Source organism: Urocitellus parryii, chromosome 13, assembly GCF_045843805.1.
Source record: "Urocitellus parryii isolate mUroPar1 chromosome 13, mUroPar1.hap1, whole genome shotgun sequence".
Classification (NCBI taxonomy): Eukaryota; Metazoa; Chordata; class Mammalia; order Rodentia; family Sciuridae; genus Urocitellus; species Urocitellus parryii.
In genome coordinates, this window is record NC_135543.1 from 48,390,879 (window position 1) to 48,409,262 (window position 18,384).

The 18,384-nt window shown below is 39.5% G+C and overlaps 1 protein-coding gene and 1 pseudogene across 8 annotated transcripts in view; one reads left to right on the forward strand and one right to left on the reverse strand.

The window, feature by feature from the left end:
• The first annotated feature begins 587 nt into the window (after positions 1-587).
• The window catches only part of Esco1 (establishment of sister chromatid cohesion N-acetyltransferase 1), a 73,249-nt gene continuing 55,452 nt past the window's right edge, over positions 588-18,384 (forward strand). For all 8 annotated transcript variants that reach the window (XR_013342359.1, XR_013342360.1, XR_013342358.1 and 5 more), the window contains exons 1-2: positions 588-1,189; positions 11,445-11,544. The gene's annotated coding sequence lies outside the window, so the exon portion shown is untranslated. The remainder of the gene's footprint in view (positions 1,190-11,444; positions 11,545-18,384) is intronic.
• Positions 5,298-8,825, reverse strand: LOC113182232 (large ribosomal subunit protein eL24-like; annotated as a pseudogene).

Genomic DNA, 18,384 nt, shown 5'->3' on the forward strand with positions numbered 1-18,384 from the left:
CAGGTAAATACCAACCTTTAACCTTCCCAGTTTACTCCAGATCTTCTTTTCCCCCACAATTTAAGCACAAGCCATTAAAGCATGTGCCATCGGGAACTGCAGGGGGCGGGGTGGGGGAGGGGCTGCGGGACACTGGGCCAGATTTTGCCAAGTATTGGGGAATGGCCTCCACCACTATGCTTAATCCATAGAATCTCTCCACTAATAGCCAGGCAGCTCACTAAAGTCTTGTGGAAGACGTATTGTCAGAAAAGCATCAGGCTTGATAAACTTAAGAGCACATTTTGGTGGTACTTGGCGTCAAGGAGGGCAGGAAGGGGAGAACCCATGCATCATCACCTCTCTTCTGAGTACCTGTCCTCACAGCTCTGCAAATAAAGGTAGCCCAGAAAGTGCGTTTAAAAGCAGTGTGGGAAACATAAATCCTACTGACAAAACCAACCCAGGGTTCTATCTTTAGAGGTTTTGAAGAGCCAAAGCTTTGTCTGAACAACTGTCCTGAATAAAAGTAGTACACGAATTTATGATTTCTTATAGACTTATATTTTAAAGCACAAGATGGAAATTGTGCCTTCCAGACCCGCTGAAGTCCAGTACAGGAAAAGGAGATAGAAAGGTAGCTAATCCCACTCTGCTTCTTTATATTGGCCCCTATGTTAGATCAAAGACTTTGGGGCTAGATAATGGCAGATAAAAATACTGGAAACCTACAAGGAACCGGTTGCAACCCATTTCCAAAGGAAACCTACACCCTTGGGGGCCAGAAAGGACGCGGGGATGCCGCCAGGGGGCGCAACCACTCCCTGCCAGGCGCCCACCCGCGGAGGCGCGCACGCGAGGCTTCCCACCGCGCCTGCGCTGAGGATGGACGCTGGCTCGCCTTTCCCCGACGCCCAGCCGACGGGACCGGGATGAAAAATTGCGTGACACGCAACTAGCGTGGCCGCCATCTTCGTCTTCTGGGCACGTCAGCTGAGCTGGTTAAAGCTGAAGAGGACCTTTGCGCAAGCGCACCCAAGACGGTCACAGGTAACTCCCATCTGACGGGAGAGGCGTAGCCGTCGTCGCCGGAAGTTTGGTGTTTGCGCCGCGGGGAGGCGGTGGCCGCGGCAGAAGCAGCTGAGTGTCTCTGGATACCCGGATGTGAGGCGATCTGTTGGCACCAGTGGGATCCGCAGCCAGGCAAAAGGTATGCGAGCGTTCCTGACGGTCCCTCAGCCCGCGTCCTTCCCTTCCCTTTGCCAGCCCCTCCGGAGAGCAGACGGCTCCTCTTCCTGTCCCTACCTCAGTGTCGTGATCCCTCGCACGCCTCTTCCTAGTCTGGTCCCGGCTCCTCGCGCCGCTGGGAGGGAGGTGGGAGGCTCAGAGACGCGGTCGCCTGAGGTAGGCAGCTGACCTGCACGCCCCGCTGCCCAGTCGCCACATCACCTGTCGCGGCTTGCTGGGCGGACAGGCTTACTGAGGAGCCCCGACTGCGTCGAGTCGGAAAACAGGTTACCGAGGGCTTTCCGAGCTCAGAGGTGGCGTGCAGCCATCGCTCCTACTGGGGCAGCATCGGCACCAGCTCCGGCAGGTAGCCCCGGGCCTCGTCCCCGCCCCCGCGTCCTTCCTTCCTGGCATTTAGCTCCAGGCAGCCTCACCAACATCCCCGGGGCTGCGGTTCCTGCGGTTCCTGCGGTTCGCTCCCCTTGTCCCTTGCCACAGTCCGCGGACCTGGCACGAGCCCTGAGGCCTCTGCGGTCTGTGGGGCGAGATGGGGGGCGGGGGAGAATCTTGATTTTAACATTCTTTAGCTTGGGAGGGGTGTGGTGGCCGGGGCCCAAGGTCATGGAGTAATTTTGGTTAGGGGTGGGGGCGGGGCGGTCTGGGCACAGGTTTGGCTGCTCTGGAGTCCTGATGGGTGCGTTGAGGGCCATAGCGAAGTTTATAGAGATAGATGCAAGAAGAGGCAATTGAGTTTCTGATTTTTATCACTGTTCTCAAGAATATATATTTTTTTAGTGGGGTTGTATTTTGCACAGACTGGATGGGATAGCGGGTCCAAAAATTAGAAGCATCCTCCTCTAAAGGATGCGTTGTGAAAGCGCGGCGCGTGCAGAATTTTCCAGGGGGTGGGAGGGGGCGGGGAGAGATGAGGAGGAGGAAGGAATTAAAACCTTGAGATTTGAGAAGTACTATGAACCATGTTTTCTGTAGTCTTAGATGAAATGGGATTTTTCTTTTTTTAAGCAGGAAGTAATTTTAGCTAACCAGTATTAGGAAATTATATTTTAATAAAGTAGCAGAAAATTAAAAAAAAAACTACTTAATGGAATAATTAGACGTGGGCGGGGTTTTCTCCATATAAACATTAATTAAAAAAAAAACTGGGTTAGATCAGGGGGTGTAGCTCAGGAGAGCATGTGCTTAGCATACAGAAGGACTTGGGTTCAATTCCCAGCACTAAAAAATAAAATTCCGGGAGTAAACATGGAGGTTGCAGGAAACCATGCTATATTCAGCTTCTCCTCTGATCAGGTCCTTAGTTGCTGTTTTACACCGGGCACCCTGACCGCTGTAATTTTTTTTCCATAATTGAAAAACTTAAAAATTTTCACCACCTGGGTACCAATGGAATTCCTCCAGAGAGTAGGATGAGAAGTGCTTTAAAATGCTTAATTTGGAAACTGCAAATTCAGGCGTATACCATGGGAGGAAATGAGAACTAGATTTTTAATAGAGCCGCTTCATTTTAGCAGTACATAGCTCTTAGGTCAGGTGTATGACTTTGCAAGTAGATTCTTTGAACAAAATTTGCCCTGGCTGAGGAGCTTTCACTCATCTTAATCGTTCTTTTCTGAGGAGAATGTAATTTTGTCTTGCTCAATCACTAATATAATTCAGTAATGAAGTTTTTTTTTTTAAAAAAAACATGTAGCCAGTATAGGGTTTTGTGCTGCTGGCATTTAAATTGATATGCTTCACAGAAGAACTAAGAAAGAATTCTAATTAAGGAATGCCATTAGTACCGTTTGCTGGATGGCGCTTTTTAGTTCATTAAAACAGGAGCTGGCTGTATTTATTCCAATAATGAAGGTGATCAGTTTTCCCTATTTCAAAAAAAGGATTTTTTTTCTATTAGTATTTTTTCATGGCTTTATTAGCAGATTTATGTTCCACATAGAGTTATTTCTACTGAAATAGAGTTAATCTCTACTGAAGGTGACAAGTTTTTATTATAGAAACCAACTTGAATAAAATTGTGATAATTCACTCCAGGACTTTGTTAACCTTTCCAAAACCCAGACTTTATTTTTCTATGCATCCTCAGTGAAAAATTCTTTGGGTCTGTTCCTTCTTAAGTTCTATATTATAGCTTTATATTATACAACCAATTATATTTGCAACTGTAGCATTCTGTTAGCTTTTTTAACTTTAAAAGATATTCTTTTAAGATATGCATCACAATAGAGTATATTTTGACATTATACATACATGGATTATCTTATTCAAATTAGGATCCTATTCTTGTGGGTTAGCTGTCATTTTTTGAGGGAGTCGGGCAGCTTTATTTTAAGCTCACACTGCTTTACACTACATTAAAAACTCAAGGTAACTAAAAATAAGATATTAAATATTACTTTAGAGGTTGAGGTTACAGCTCTGTGACAGAGCACCTGCCTAGTATGTGTGAGGCACTGGGTTCAATCCTTAGCACCACGTAAAAGTGAAACATAAAATAAAGACATGCTGCCCATCTACAACTACAAAAAAATAAAAAATAAAATAAAAAAATTTACTTTAATGTAGTTGTTCTTAAACTTTGGTCTCAGGATCCCATTATTTTTTTTTAAAAATCGTGCATTACTAGTATGCATAATAAACTAATTGTAGGTTAATGTAAGTAACTTTTTGAATGAAAAACAACTATCATAAAAATATAGTAAAAGAATGGTAGCTGGATTATGTTTTTGTAAATCTTAAATATTTGGTCTAACAGAAGACAGCTAGATTCTCCAATCAGCTTCTGTGTCCAAGCTGTTATATGTTCTAGTTGGAATATATGAAGAAAAATCCAGCTTCATGTCAATATGTTGGGAAAGTTATTTTAATAACTTTTTCATATAATTGTGGTATTTTTCGTTGATACTATAGTAGAACTCAAGATGTGCTGTTTTATTTTTATTTATTTATTTTTTGGTACTGGGGATTGAACTCAGGGACTTGACTACTGAGCCACATCCCCAACCCTTTTTTTTTTGAGACAGGGTCTCACTGAGTTGCTTAGCACCTTGCTTTTTGCTGAGGCTGGCTTTGAACTCATAGTCCTCCTGCCTCAGCCTCCTGAGCCACTGGGATTAGAAGTGTGCTTGGTCAGATGTAATATTTTAAAGGCTAAATTACAATGTAGAATTTAAAACTTTTTCTGTATACTTTTTGTACTATTACATTAAAATTCATTGGTCTATTTTGTATTTTTGGTGTGCTGTGCTGGGGATTGAAATCAGGTCCTTGAACATGTTAGGTAAATGCTTTACCACTGAGGTACACATCCCCCAGTTTTGTACCTTTTTTTTTTTTTTTTTGAAAAGAAAAAAAGTGAAGTCAACATCAACAGTATTTGGATTTTTGTGATTGGCTTTTTGCACTTAGCCTAATATTTTTAAAGTTCAACCATGCTGTAGCATTTGTCACTACTTTCTTTTTTTCTATGGTTGACTACAATTGTCTGATGCTGGTATACCAAATTTTGTTTATTCATCACTTGATAAATTTATGTTGTGTCTACTTTAGCTAGTATGACTAATGCTGTGAACATTAGGGTACAAGCTATTGTGTAAACATATGCAGATTGTCTTTGAGCTTTTCCTGTGCATTTTGCATAGATCTAAAGAAGATGTGTGTATGTATGTATGTGTGTGTACACATGCATATATATATGGGGGGGGTTATGCTTTGTTGGGGTTATCTTTGTTGCCCAGGCTACACTTGAACTTTCTGTCCTCTAGTCTCAGTCTCCCAAGTAGCTGAAGTTACAGGTATGTGCCACTGTGCCCAGCCATATATACTGGATTTTTAAAAATTGCTTTTATTTTTTAAAATACATGACAGCGGAATGCATCACAATTCTTATTACACATATAGAACACAATTTTTCGTATCTCTGTTTATATATAAAGTATGTTCACACCAATTCATGTCTTCATACATGAACTTTGGATAATGATGTCCATCACATTCTACCATCATTGCTAACTCCCTGCCCCTTCCCTTTGTTTGTTTTTATATGTCTTTATTTTAAAATCAGATCTGCTAATTTAGCATTTTCTACCAACTTGGGGAGCAGACATCTTCACAGGCTTTACAATTTTGCTTAGGAGCTGCCTTTGTGGGATCCTTAGTAACAGCCATTGCTGTCTTTTTAGATACTGCTTAGCTGTTTTTGCTTCCTTGTCAGCCCTTATAGCGTGCTGTCATTGAACCTCTCTGACTTCTGGTTTCTTTCTTTCTTTTTTAAAATATTTTTTTAAGTTGTCAATGGACCTTTATTTTTATGTGGTTTTGAGAGTCTAACCCAGTGCCTTACACATGCCAGTCAAGTTCTACCACTGAGCCACAACCCCAGCCCCTAACTTCTCAGTTTCTGATTCCTATTGGCCATTATATTTGCAAGAGATTCACCAGTGATGGCCATCTGAAGTTTGATGCACATTGGTTTCTCTTTTGAATTTCTTCTGACTTACCCATTTTTTGCTTACTTTTGAGGAGGACATTCCAGTTTATCTGCCAAGGATTCCTCTTGGAAAAGAATGTCAGCTTGGGCTGGGGATGTGGCTCAAGCGGTAGCGCACTTGCCTGGCATGCGTGCGGCCTGGGTTCGATCCTCAGCACCACATACAAACAAAGATGTTGTGTCCGCCGAGAACTAAAAAATAAATATTAAAATTCTCTCTTAAAAAAAAAAAAAAAGAATGTCAGCTTACATTTTGCATTAGGAAATTGGAAAATCTTTCTGTCAGTCCTGGCGTAACACCTCCCATGTCCAGGGTATATCTTGTATCTTAAAAAAATGCATAGCCCGACCCTATAACAAAAAGTAAAAACCCATTAAGGGAACTCTTTACAAGTAGAAGCCATGGCCAAGTCATTGTAGAGGTGTTCTGTGCAAGGATCTGTTTGTTTATTTATTTATTGGCAGTCCTGGGGATTGGACACAGGGCATTCTACCACTGAGCTACATCTATATTTTATTTTGAGAGTATCTTGATAAGTTGCAGAGGCTGACCTTGAATTTGAGATCCTTTTGCTTCAGTTTCCCAAGTTTCTGGGATTATAGGCATGTACCACCATGCCTGGCAGTACGGTTTTTTTTTTTTTGTACCTGGAATTGAAGTCAGAGGCACTTTACAGCTAAGCCACATCCTTAGCCCTTTTATGTTTTTATTTTTCATTTTGAGACAGGGTCTCACTAAATTGCTTAGGGCCTTGCTAAATTGCTGAGGCTGGCTTTGAACTTATAATCTTTCTGCGTCAGCTTCCCCAGTCACTGGGATTATAGGTGTGCACCACTGTGCCTTATTTATTTTTAAATATTTATTTATTTTTAGTTGTAGTTGGACACAATACCTTTATTTTTATGTGGTGTTGAGGATCGAACCCAGTGCCTCACACGTGCTAGGCGAGTGCTTTACTGCTGAGCCACAACCCCAGCCCTATTTTTTTTTTTTTTTTGATACCAGGAATTGAACCCAGGGGTGCTTAACCGCTGAGCCACATACCCAGCTCTCTTTTATATTTTATTTAGAGATAGGTTCTCACTGAGTTGCTTAGCCTCACTAAGTTGCTGAGGCTGACTTTGAACTCAAGATCCTCCTGCCTTAGCCTCCTGAGCTGCTGAGATTACAGGTGTGTGTCCAGCTCCTGGTTTATTTATTTATTTAAAAAATATTTTTAGTTGTAGATGGACACAATACTTTTATTTTATTTATATATGATGCTGAGGATTAAACCCAGAGCTTCACACATTTCAGGCAGGCACTCTACCACTGAGCCACACCCCCCTATGCTGAGCCACAATCCCAGCCCCACCCCCCTTTATTTTTGATGTCAAACATTCACATGATGTAGAAGTAAAATGTGAAGATGCTTCTTCATTTTTTGTATACTTGTTTGTTTTTTTTCCCCCCCTAGTAGTGGCAATTGAATCCAAGGCCTCCTGCATGCTAGGCAAATGCTCTACCACTAAGTTTCATCCCCCAGAGCTTTTTACTTATTTTGAGACCAGGTCTTGCTAAATTGCTCAGCTGACCTTGAACTTGTGATCCTCTTGTGAGCCTTCCAAGTAGTTGGGATCACAGGCATGTGTCAGTATGCCTGGCTTCTTTGTGTACCTTTTAGCCTCATCTGAGGTGATCACTGTCAACATTTTAGTGTGTTATATTTTTCTCCAATGGTACTAGGATCAAACCCAGGGCTGTGCACATGTTAGGCAAGTGCTCTATTACTGAGCTGTATCCTCATCCCAGTGTATTTTCTGTGTTGTAAATATGGGATGTTAATTTATGTTCTTTTTTAATCTTTATTTTTTAGTTATAGTTGGACTCAATATCTTTATTTTATTTTTATGTGGTGCTGAGGATCGAACCTGGGGTCTTGCACATGGTAGGAGAGCGCTCTACCGCTGAGCCACAATCCCAGCCCTAATTTATATGTTTTATCGAATTATTTTATGTTTGTATAGCTTATGAATCTGCTGTATCTAATAGCTGTCAAAATTCTACCTTGGGGACCAGGTGTGGTGGAGCATGCCTGTAATTCCAGCACCTGTACTCCCTGCTACTTAGGAGGGCAAGGCATCCTTCTGCTTCAGCCTTCCAAATAGCTAGGATTATAGGCATAACTACTGTCCAGCAAGATTTTCTTTTTTCTTGATATGGGGTCTTGCTACCTTAGCCCAGGCTACATTTGAACTCCTGCACTCGGTGGAGTCTCCTTCCTTAGTCTCCTGAGTAGATGGAACTGTAGGTGTGGCATTGTACCAGCTTAAGAGATTTATTCTCTGAATGTTAGGAAAACTTTATTAGGGACAGTACCTTGTGTTATGGTATGTATTCTGTTGCATTCTTTGTTAATGGTCTGTTGTTGCTTCAATGATGTTTTATGTGTTTTAACTACATTTTTGGTGCTGTAAATTGAATCCAGGGTCTCACTGCATGCCAAGCATATTGTTCTACCAATGAGACTACCCCAGTCTATGTTTTTAGTTACTAATAATTATTTTAAACTTTATTTTCCTTAAAGCAATTTTTAATTTTTTCCTTTTTTTTTTTTTTTTTTGGTACTGGAGGTTTAACTCAGGGGCACTTTAACACTGAGCCACATCCTCAGCCCTTTATTATTTTGAGACAGGGTCTTGTAAAGTTGCTGGCCTCAAACTTGGGATCCTTATGTCTCAGCCTCTCTAGTTGCTGGAATTGGAGGCATGTGCCATCATACCCAGCAATTTTTAATTTCTTAAGTATTTGTTAGACATTTTCAAATGTGAGAAACAACTTGAATTATTTGAAATAACGGGAGTTCATTAGAACAATATGCAAATAAATAAGGAAGAAAAGATAATTTATAGAGCTAGACCTTGTAAAAGAACAATAACCTCCAGACAGTAGGGTTTGCTGATTAATATACCTGGCTTTATAGAAACCTGAAGGTAGTTTAGGATTCTGAAGTTTTGGAGGCCAGAAGCCTGAAATCAAGGCCACACTCCCTCCAAAAGCCATAGAGGAGAATTTGTTCCTTTCTTCTTCTACCTTCTGATGGGTCTGGCATTCCTGGGTGTGTGATGACATTCTTCCAATTTTTTTTCTCCATTTTTACATTATTTTCTTTTTTCTGTGCTGAACTTTCTGTGTCTTTATTATAAGGATATTTCTTACTGATTTAGGGCCCACCTGGATAATCTAGGATGATCTCATTTCAAGATCCTTAATTATTGACCTTTTTTCCTAGTAAAATCACATTCACAGGGTCCAAGGATTAGGACAGAGATGCATCTTTTATGGGACCACCATTTAGCCCTCTACCACAGAGCTTTAGAGGAAAGAGAATTATTTGGGAAAAGTCAGGCTTTTTTTTAAATTTATTTTTTAGTTTTAGGTGGACACAATATCTTTATATTCATGGAAGGAACGGTAAGAGGAATAAGGGAAAAGACAGACAACAAGGGGAGCTTGCATTTGGTTGGTAGAAATGGATCAGTACCAAATGTGAGAGCTTTAAATGTGAATGTGAGTTCTGCTCCTGGTAGATCTTATAGTATTCTTTGTGCCATGGTTAAGCTAAGTATTGCTGAAAATTTTTCTTGGAAATCTTGATTAGGATGCTTTATGAATTTGAGCATGATGTGGTGGTGTATTTCTGTAATCCCAGCAGTAGAACACTTGCCTAGCATGAACAGGGCCCTGGATTGTTTACCTGAATTTGCACCAGTGTTTTATGGAATCAAAGAGGCTTTTGTAGTGGCTTGAGGGAAAAGTAGTTTTGTAGATTTTGTGAGTGTTGCAAGATGTACTGAATTTTTCAGTAAGTCTTCTAATGGAATTACCACAATTTAAGATGGTAGAAGGTTCAGTAATATTTGAAATATCAAGAGCAGATTGTGTAAAATATTTATAGGGTTCTGTAGAGGAAAAGACTGTTTAATAAGTGATTTGCGGGTTTAGGCTATAGCTCAGTGGCAGAGCCGCTTACGCAGCATGTGTGAGGCACAGGGTTCAATCCTTTTCACCACTTTAAAAGAATAAAGAAACATTGGGGCTGGGGTTATGGCTCAGTGGTAGAGTGCTCGCCTAGTGTGTGCAAGACCCTGGGTTCGATCCTCAATACCACATAAAAAATAAAATAAAGATATTGTGTCCAACTATAACTAACAAAATATATTTTAAAAAACTCAAAAAAGAATAAAGAAACAAATAGAATAAAGATATGCTATCCATCTACAATTACAAAAAAATAATTAAAAGTGATATGGAGGAGGAACGGGACTTCATTGAGGTATTAGAGTGATTTTTTTTTTTTTTTGACTTGTTGGTGTTATCTGTTTATAACATTCCTAAAACTAAATCATGTCTTACTTTTACTGATTATGCTTGGTAGTGGTAGACCATGTAGCTTAGCTCATTTTCTGTTAAAATGTTTTTGCTGGAGCTGGGAGTATGAGTTAGTGGTAGAGTGCTTCCCTAGTATGCTTAAGGTCCTATGTTCAATCCCCAGTACCCAAACAAAACAAAAACATTTTGCTAATTTGTTATTGCTTTAGGCTTTTCATATTTTACTTTTATAAAAAATAAGGGCTGTATGTGTGCACACTCTAGTTTTGGTATTAAAATTAATTTTGAACTGGGTGTGGTGTAATCCCAGTGACTGGAGGATAAGGTATGAGGATTATAAATTCAAGGCCAGTCTGGTCTACTTGGTGAGACCTTGTCTCAAAATTTAAAGACACAAAAGAACCTGGGATGTAGTTAAGGTGTACAGTGCCCTGGGTTGTGTCCCTAGTACTGGAAAAACTAGTTTTGAGGGGTGTGTGTGTGTGTGGGGGGGGTGGTGGTGCTGGGACCTCATGCATGCTTAGGCAAGTGCTCTTCCACTGACCTTCATCCCCAGACTTCTGGAAAAAAAAATTACCAGCCCTTTGAAAGCTGTTCTGCCTATAATAGTTACTAGTCTTCAGAATGTACTTATTGAGGTATTCAAAGAATAGTAAAGGGGACAACCTGACTGGAGCAGGGGCAGAACTAGAAAATAGTTAATAATTAACATTGAACTGGATTATTGATCCCAGGGGTGATTTGCCACTGAACTTTCTTTAAATTTTGAGATGGGGTCTTGCTAAATTGCTTAGGGTCTTACTAAATTGCCGAAACTAACTTTGAATTTGCAATCTTTCTGCCTCAGTCTCCCAAATTGTTGAGGCATGTGCCTTTGTGACCTGCAAACTTTTGCTTTTATTTTGAATGGGTTGAGAATTCTCTACAGGATTTTAGATAGAGAAACAAGAGTCTGATAAGAGCACCTTGGCTGCTACATTAAGCAGAAACTGAGGGAGAAGTAGGGAATGGATTACAGCTTAAGACAGGATTACTAATTAGGAAGCTGTTGCAAAAAGTTTATATAGGTAGCTTGGACCAGGTGATACTGGTAGAGATACATGGGTGATCAGAATCTGGGATGTGTTTTGAATGTAGACAGGACTTGATAGTGATGAATTGATTGGATATGAAGTTTTAATGGAAGAATCAGAAATAACTCCATCAACAAAGATGACTGTTGTTTGTAGGTTATATAAATAATTGTTAAAGGACTAGCAGTTGGTAAATATCATTTGGGACAAATTTGGCCAGTATTCCCCCAACCCCCACTGCCCCATCCCTTGAACTAAAAATGGTTTTTATGTATATTTTTTTAAGGTTGTAAAAATCAAAGAAGAATATGTGATATATTGTATGTGGTGGACCATTACAGCCTAACATTCTTGCTATCTGGCCCTTCACAGGAAGAGAATACCAGGTAAGCCCACTCATGACAGTAAATTTGGTCTAATTAAGCCTTGTATCTGTCTTTCTTGATCTTTTCCCCACCCCGCCCCTCACCCCCACTTTGGTCTTTTTCCTGCCCCCCACCCCTCTTGGTCTTTTACCATAGACTCTCCTCTTCTCCATATTCCTGCTGATGATAAAGTAGAGGCTATTTCCTTTTAGAATTGGTCTTTCATTTCTCTAGGCTGTGTTGAGATCTGATTCTCTATACCTTAGGAGAATTGGTATTTTCCTTTTGAGGCACCTGCTCCAGTTGCAGTAACCAAAGATTAGACTGGTTAAGGGTGGAATTTATTTGCAGGCAAGGAAAATTCAGGGGGATTTAGTGCATCAGAGTTCTCAGTCTTCTCTCTGTCTAAATTTATCTTGAGTTCACTCTTCATAATCTTGTCACAAAGAACTAGGAGCCCCTTAATAGTAGCCTGATGAACCTGATGCATAAATATGTTTGTCTCACTCTGCTTTTAGTGGTCTCACTGCCTCCCACTAGCTGTGTTGAATCCAGCCACAAGCCAGAGTTTTTAGGTCTGCAATGGTAAAGGCAAGCACTGTACCATTGAGCTACACACTCAGTCCTGAAAATCACCCTGTTACTGGGATTGAATCCAGCGGTGCTTTACCGTTAAGCTATGTTCTTGCCCTTATTTTTTGAGACAGGGTCTCACTAAATTGCACAGCTGGTCTTGAACATGAAAGTCTCCTTCCTGAGCCTCCAGATTTAAAGATGTGCACTACCACACCCAGTGAGAATAGATTTTTTTTTTGGAGAGAATTTTAATATTTATTTTTTAGTTTTCGGTGGATACAACATCTTTGTATGTGGTGCTGAGGATCGAACCCGGGCCGCAGGCATGCCAGGCTCGCGCGCTGTCACTTGAGCCACATCCCCAGCCCCAAGAATAGATTTCTTAAGAATATGAATCTTGCACTGTGGATATATCTTAGTGATAAAGCAAGTGCCGAACATGCATGAGGCCCTGGGTTTTATCTCCGACACCACAGCAACAAAAAATAAAGAATACGGAGACTTCAACATGGTGTATTTTTCACTTGTTTAGGATATCTTTAATTTTTCTTAGTAATGCTTTGCAGTTTTTAGTGAAAAGGTATTGTACATCTTTTATAAATTTCCTTAAGTCTTTGATTTTTTTAAATAATATTTTTTAGTTGTTGATGGACCTTTATTACTTTTTATTTATTTATATGTGCTGAGGATCGAACTCAGTGCCTCAACACATGCTAGGCAAGTGCTCTATTACTGAGCCACAACCCCAGCCCCAAGTCTTTGATTTTTTTATGCTCTTGTGTTAGTTTTATTTATTTCGCAGTGCTGGGGATGGAACCCAGGACTTCATGCATGCTAAACGTGCCTTCTACCACTAAACTACACCCCCACTCAATGGGAACTCCGGGAGAACTCAAAAGTAGTGGCCCTGAGGCAGGAGGAGCTGCCCTATTGCCAGACAGCAGGGGTCTATATACAACTGAATACACAGCCTGTTTCAATCCAGCATCATCCAGTCACAGCAATTATACACAGCTTAACTTAATTATCATCTTAATGGCTCCCGGGGCTTCACCTCTCAACCACTCCTTCTGGCAAAATGCTAGGCACCATCCCAACTGCTATGGTTCTCAACAATTAATAACAATAATAAAAATAAAATACTGCCCCAAAAGAAAAGCCCAGGCCCAAATAGCTTCACTGGTTAACTCTACCAAATGTTTATAGACATTCCCAAAACTTAAGTTGAGCTTGCTGTTACTTGGTTGGTTTTACATACAAAAATCAATCAATATCAGACACCATGTTGACAGAATTTTAAAGGAAAAAAGCCCTACATAATTATCTTGGTGGATACATTTTTATAAAAAAACATTTTGAGAAAATATATTATCCTTTATGATAAAGCCACCCAACAAACTAGGAATAGAAGAGCATATGAAAAAACCTATATCTTGTATTATACTTCTTCACAGTGAAAGACTGAAAGCTTTAACCTTAATATCAACAAAAACCCCATGGAAGTTCTAACCAAGGCAGTTAGGCAAAGAAAAGAAATAAAGGCATATAATTGGAAAGGAGTATACGAAAGTATCCCTATTTGCAGATAGAATGATTTTACATGGAGAAAACTCTAAGGAATCCACCAAGAAACCCCTGTGAGAACTAATTAAATTCAGGTAGGTTACAGGATACAAGATCAACAGACAAAAGTTAGTTGTATTTCTGTACATTTTAATGAACTATCTGAAAAGAAAATTAAGAAAACAGTCTCTTAAAATGGCATAAAAAAGAATAAAATAGTTAGGGATAAACTTAACAAAAGTACAAGACATGGACACAGATTGCAAAACATGTAGGAAAAAAAAAAAAAAAAAGACCAGGCTTCGTTGCACACACCTATAATGCCAGCAACTCGGGAAGCTGAGGCAGGAGGATCCTAAATTCAAGTCTGGCCCTAGCAATTTAGGCCGTGTCTCACAATTTAAAAAGGGGCTGTGGATATAGCTTAGTGGTAGAGCAACTCTGGTTTCTATCCCTAGTACACCCACTCTCACACAAAGACCTACATCAGTGATAAGAGATCCATGTTCAAGAATTGGGAAGACTTATTATGATGACAGTTTTCCTCAAATTGATTACAAATTCAGTGTAATCCCTATCCAAATTTCAGCTAGCTTTTTCGCAGAATTATAAGCTGATCCTAAAATTTGTACAGAATGTAAGGGGCACCGAATAACTAAAACAAGCTTGGAAAAGAATTTAAAAATTAAAGGACTCATACATCCTCATTTAAATGCTTATTAAAAAGCTACAGTAACAACTCTGTGTGGTAGTGGTATAAAATCATATAGATGAGTGAAAATTGAGAGTCCAGAAATAAACCCAAACATTTATTGTCCTTTTTCCCCTATAGTACTAGTGGATTAACCTCGGGGGCTGAAGTGTGCTATCACTGAGCTGCATGAGCTATGAGTTATATTCTCAGCCCCAGCTTTTTTATTTTTTATTTTTTTGGTACTAGGGATTGAACCCAGGGTGCTTAACCACTTAGTCACATCCCTAGCCATTTTTGTATTTTTATTTAAAGACAGGGTCTTACTGAGGTTACTTCAGACCTCATTAAATTGCTGAGGCTGGCTTTGAACTCAAGATCCTCCTGCCTCAGCCTCTGGAGCTGCTGGAATTACAGGTGTGCACCATGACACCAGGCACCATCCCAGCCTTAAAAACTGTTTTAAAAAATATTTTTTTGGGGGGCTGAGGTTGTGGCTCAGCCGTAGAGTTTTCGCCTAGCATGTGCGAGACCGTGGGTTGGATCCTCAGCACCACATAAAATAAATAAATAATATAAAGGTATTGTGTCTAACTATAACTAAAAAATAAAAATATTTAAAAAATGTTTTTTTGGTTATAAATGGATACAATACCTTTATTTGATTTATTTTTATGTGGTGCTGAGGATCAAACCCAGTGCCTCACACGTGCTAGGCAAATGATCTACCATTGAGTTACAACCCTGGGCCCCTTAAAAAAATTTTAATAGGATTTTCAGTAAGGGTGCCAAGACAGACAATTCAGTGGGTAAAGAATAGTGTTTTTAGTAAATGGTGCTAAGACAATGCAACAGAATATTTTTATCCCTGTATCATACCTTAGAATAAAATGAATTCAAAATGGATTAAAAATCTATAATGTTGGGCTGGGATTGTGGCTCAGTGGCAGAGCACTTGCCACTGTGTTCAGTCCTCAGCACCACACAAAAATAAATAGACATTCTGTCCAACTGCAACTACCAAAAAAAAAATCTATAATGTAAATTAAAACTATGTAACTCAGAAGAAAACATAGATGTAAGTCTTCTTGCAGCCAAAGAAAAAAATAGATTAGATTTCATCGAAGTAAAAGGCTTTTGCATCAAAGTACTCTGTTAAGAAAGTGAAGCTGGGCAAGTGGCACATCCTTGTAATTATAGCTACTTGAGAGGCTGAAGCAAGAGGATTGCAGGTTCAAGGCCAGCCTGGGCAACTTGGTGAGACCCTGTCTCAAAATTAAACAAATGCTGGGTTGTGACTCAGTAGTAGGGCACCCCTGGGTTCAATTCCCTGTTATCCCCCTCCAAAAAAAAATCATAGATCTAATAGTTTAATACCTTGGTAAAGAATTGTTACAACTCAGCCATGTGCTTTGGCACACACCTGTAATCCCAGTGTTTTGGGAGGCTGAGGCAGGAAGATCTTGAGTTCAAAGCCATCCTCAATAAAAGTGAGACACTCACTAATTCAGTGAGACCCTCTCTCTAAATAAAATACAAAATAGGGCTTGGGCTGTGGCTCAGTGATTGAGTGCCCCTGATTCAATCCCTGGTACCCCCTTCCAAAAAAGAGGGGGCAAAATAAAAATATGGCACAGTGATTAAGCACCCCTGGGTTCAATTCTCAGTACAAAACAAAACAAATAACAAACAACAAATACAGGAAAAAAAAAAAAAACAGGGAAAGAATTTGAAGAGACATTTTTCTTATTCCTCACATGATCAGTAAGAACATGAAAAGATGATCAATGATATTAGCCATTAGGGAAATACAAATCAAAACTATAATGAAATAGCATTATACACCCACAAAGATGACTAAAATAAAAAAGACAATAATGTTTTGACAAGGATGTGCAGAAATTGTAACTCTCATACGTAGCTGGTGGCAGCTGACTTGGAATCCCTCAAGAAGTTAAATAGTTACCAGAAGGTCAGTAATTCTCAGTGTATACCCATGAGATTTGAAAATGTGTTCATTCAAAAATACAGGTAGGGTTGTTCATAGCTTATTTGTTTAGGATTGTGGAAAAGGAGATGCAGTCTCACATGTTTCAGTTAATGGATATATAAACAAAATGTGATATATCTATGTAGTGGAATAATATTTAGCCATAAAAAGCAATATAGTTAAAATTCATGTAATAACACAGTTGAACCTTGAAAACATTATGCTTAAGTGAAAGAAGCCAGTCACAAAAGGCTACATGTATAATTCCGTTTATATGAAATGTCCAGAATAGCCAAATCCATAGAGACAGAAAGTAGATTACTAGTTGCTAGGAATGGAGTAGGGGAGGGGATAGGGAATGACTCTTAATGGGCATGAGACTTCTTTTGGGGGTAATGAAAATAATCTGTAATTAGGAAATGGTGATTGTTGCACAACTCTATATTAAAAAGCATTGAGTTGTATACTATAAAGAGGTGAATTTTTAAAAAAATATTTTTTGGTTGTACATGGACACAGTGTCTTTATTTTGTTAATTTACTTTTATGTGGTGCTGAAGATCTAATCCAATGCCTCACACATGGGAGGTAAGTGCTTTACCGCTGAGCCACACCCTAGCCACCAAGAGGTAAATATTTTGGTATGGGAATTATATCTCAATTATAAAATGTTTTTTAAAAATTACTTTAAAGAACTGTGCACAGTGACGCATATCTGTAATCCCAGTGACTCTGAAGGTTGAGGGAACATTGCAATTTAAAGGGGCTAGGGTTGTGTCTCAGTGGTAGAGCACTTGCTGGGCATATGTGAGGCACTGAGTTTTATTCTCAGCACCACATATAAATAAATGAGTAAAGTAGAGGTCCATTAAAAAAATGGTGAAAGTCAGATTGCAAGTTTGAGGCCAGCCTTAGCAATTTAGGAAGGTCCTGTCTCAAAATAAGGGCTCAGGGGCTGAGGTTGTGGTTCAGTGGTAGAGTGCTTGCCTGGCATGCATGAGGCACTGGGTTCAATCCTCAGCACCACATAAATAAAGATATTGTGTCCACTTAAAATTAAAAAAAGAAAAAAAAAAGGCTCAGGATGTAGCTCAGTGGTAAAGCTCCCCTGGGTTCAATCTCCAGTATTCTCTCCCCTTCTCCCCCCAAAACAAAAAAACTTACTGGATGACAAAATACAAGAATATATTGGATGCTATACATTCAAAGTAACTTAAGGATTAAAATGTGAACACATTTCCTCATGAAGCAGGTGGAAAGTTGGGTGTTCTCAATTTCTTGAGTGTTTTCTAACATGTCTTAAATATCTTTTTAAAATTTTTTTTGGTAAACATCTTTTATAGTAAAAGGCAAATGTTACTGAGAGTTTCCTGAAGTGGTCATTTTCTGTAAAGTTTACTTATTATTTTTTGGTCCTGAAATTCATATTATTTTTTCAAAATTCTTTTTAGTTATACATGACAGTAAAATGTATTTTGGCAAATTATGCATACATACAGTATAACTTATTTAGGATCCCATTCTTTTGGTTGTACATGATGCAGAGTTACCCTGGTCGTGTATTCAAATACAAGGCTAGGAAAGTTATGTCTATTAATTCTGCTGTCCTTCCTGTTCCCCTTCCACCTCCCTTTCCTTTGTTCCCCTTTGTCTAATCCAGTGTATTTCTATTCTTCCCCTCCCTTGTTTGGGGTTAGCATGCACCTATCAGAGAGAACATTTGCCCTTTGAGTTTTGGGATTGGCTTATTGCCTTAGTAAGGCCCTCATCACTTAGCATGATATTCTTCAGTTCCATTCATTTACTGACAAATGCCATTATTTCATTCCTCTTTCACCCTGAGGAGTATTCCATTGTGTATATAAATAACATCATCATATGTTCTTTATCCATTCATCCGTTGAAGGATGTCTAGGTTGTTTCATAGTTTGGCTGTTGTGAATTGAGCTGCTATAAACATTTATATATATCACTGTAGTATGCTGATTTTAAGTCCTTTGGGTTTAGACCGAGGAGAGGGACAGCTGGGTCAAATGGTGGTT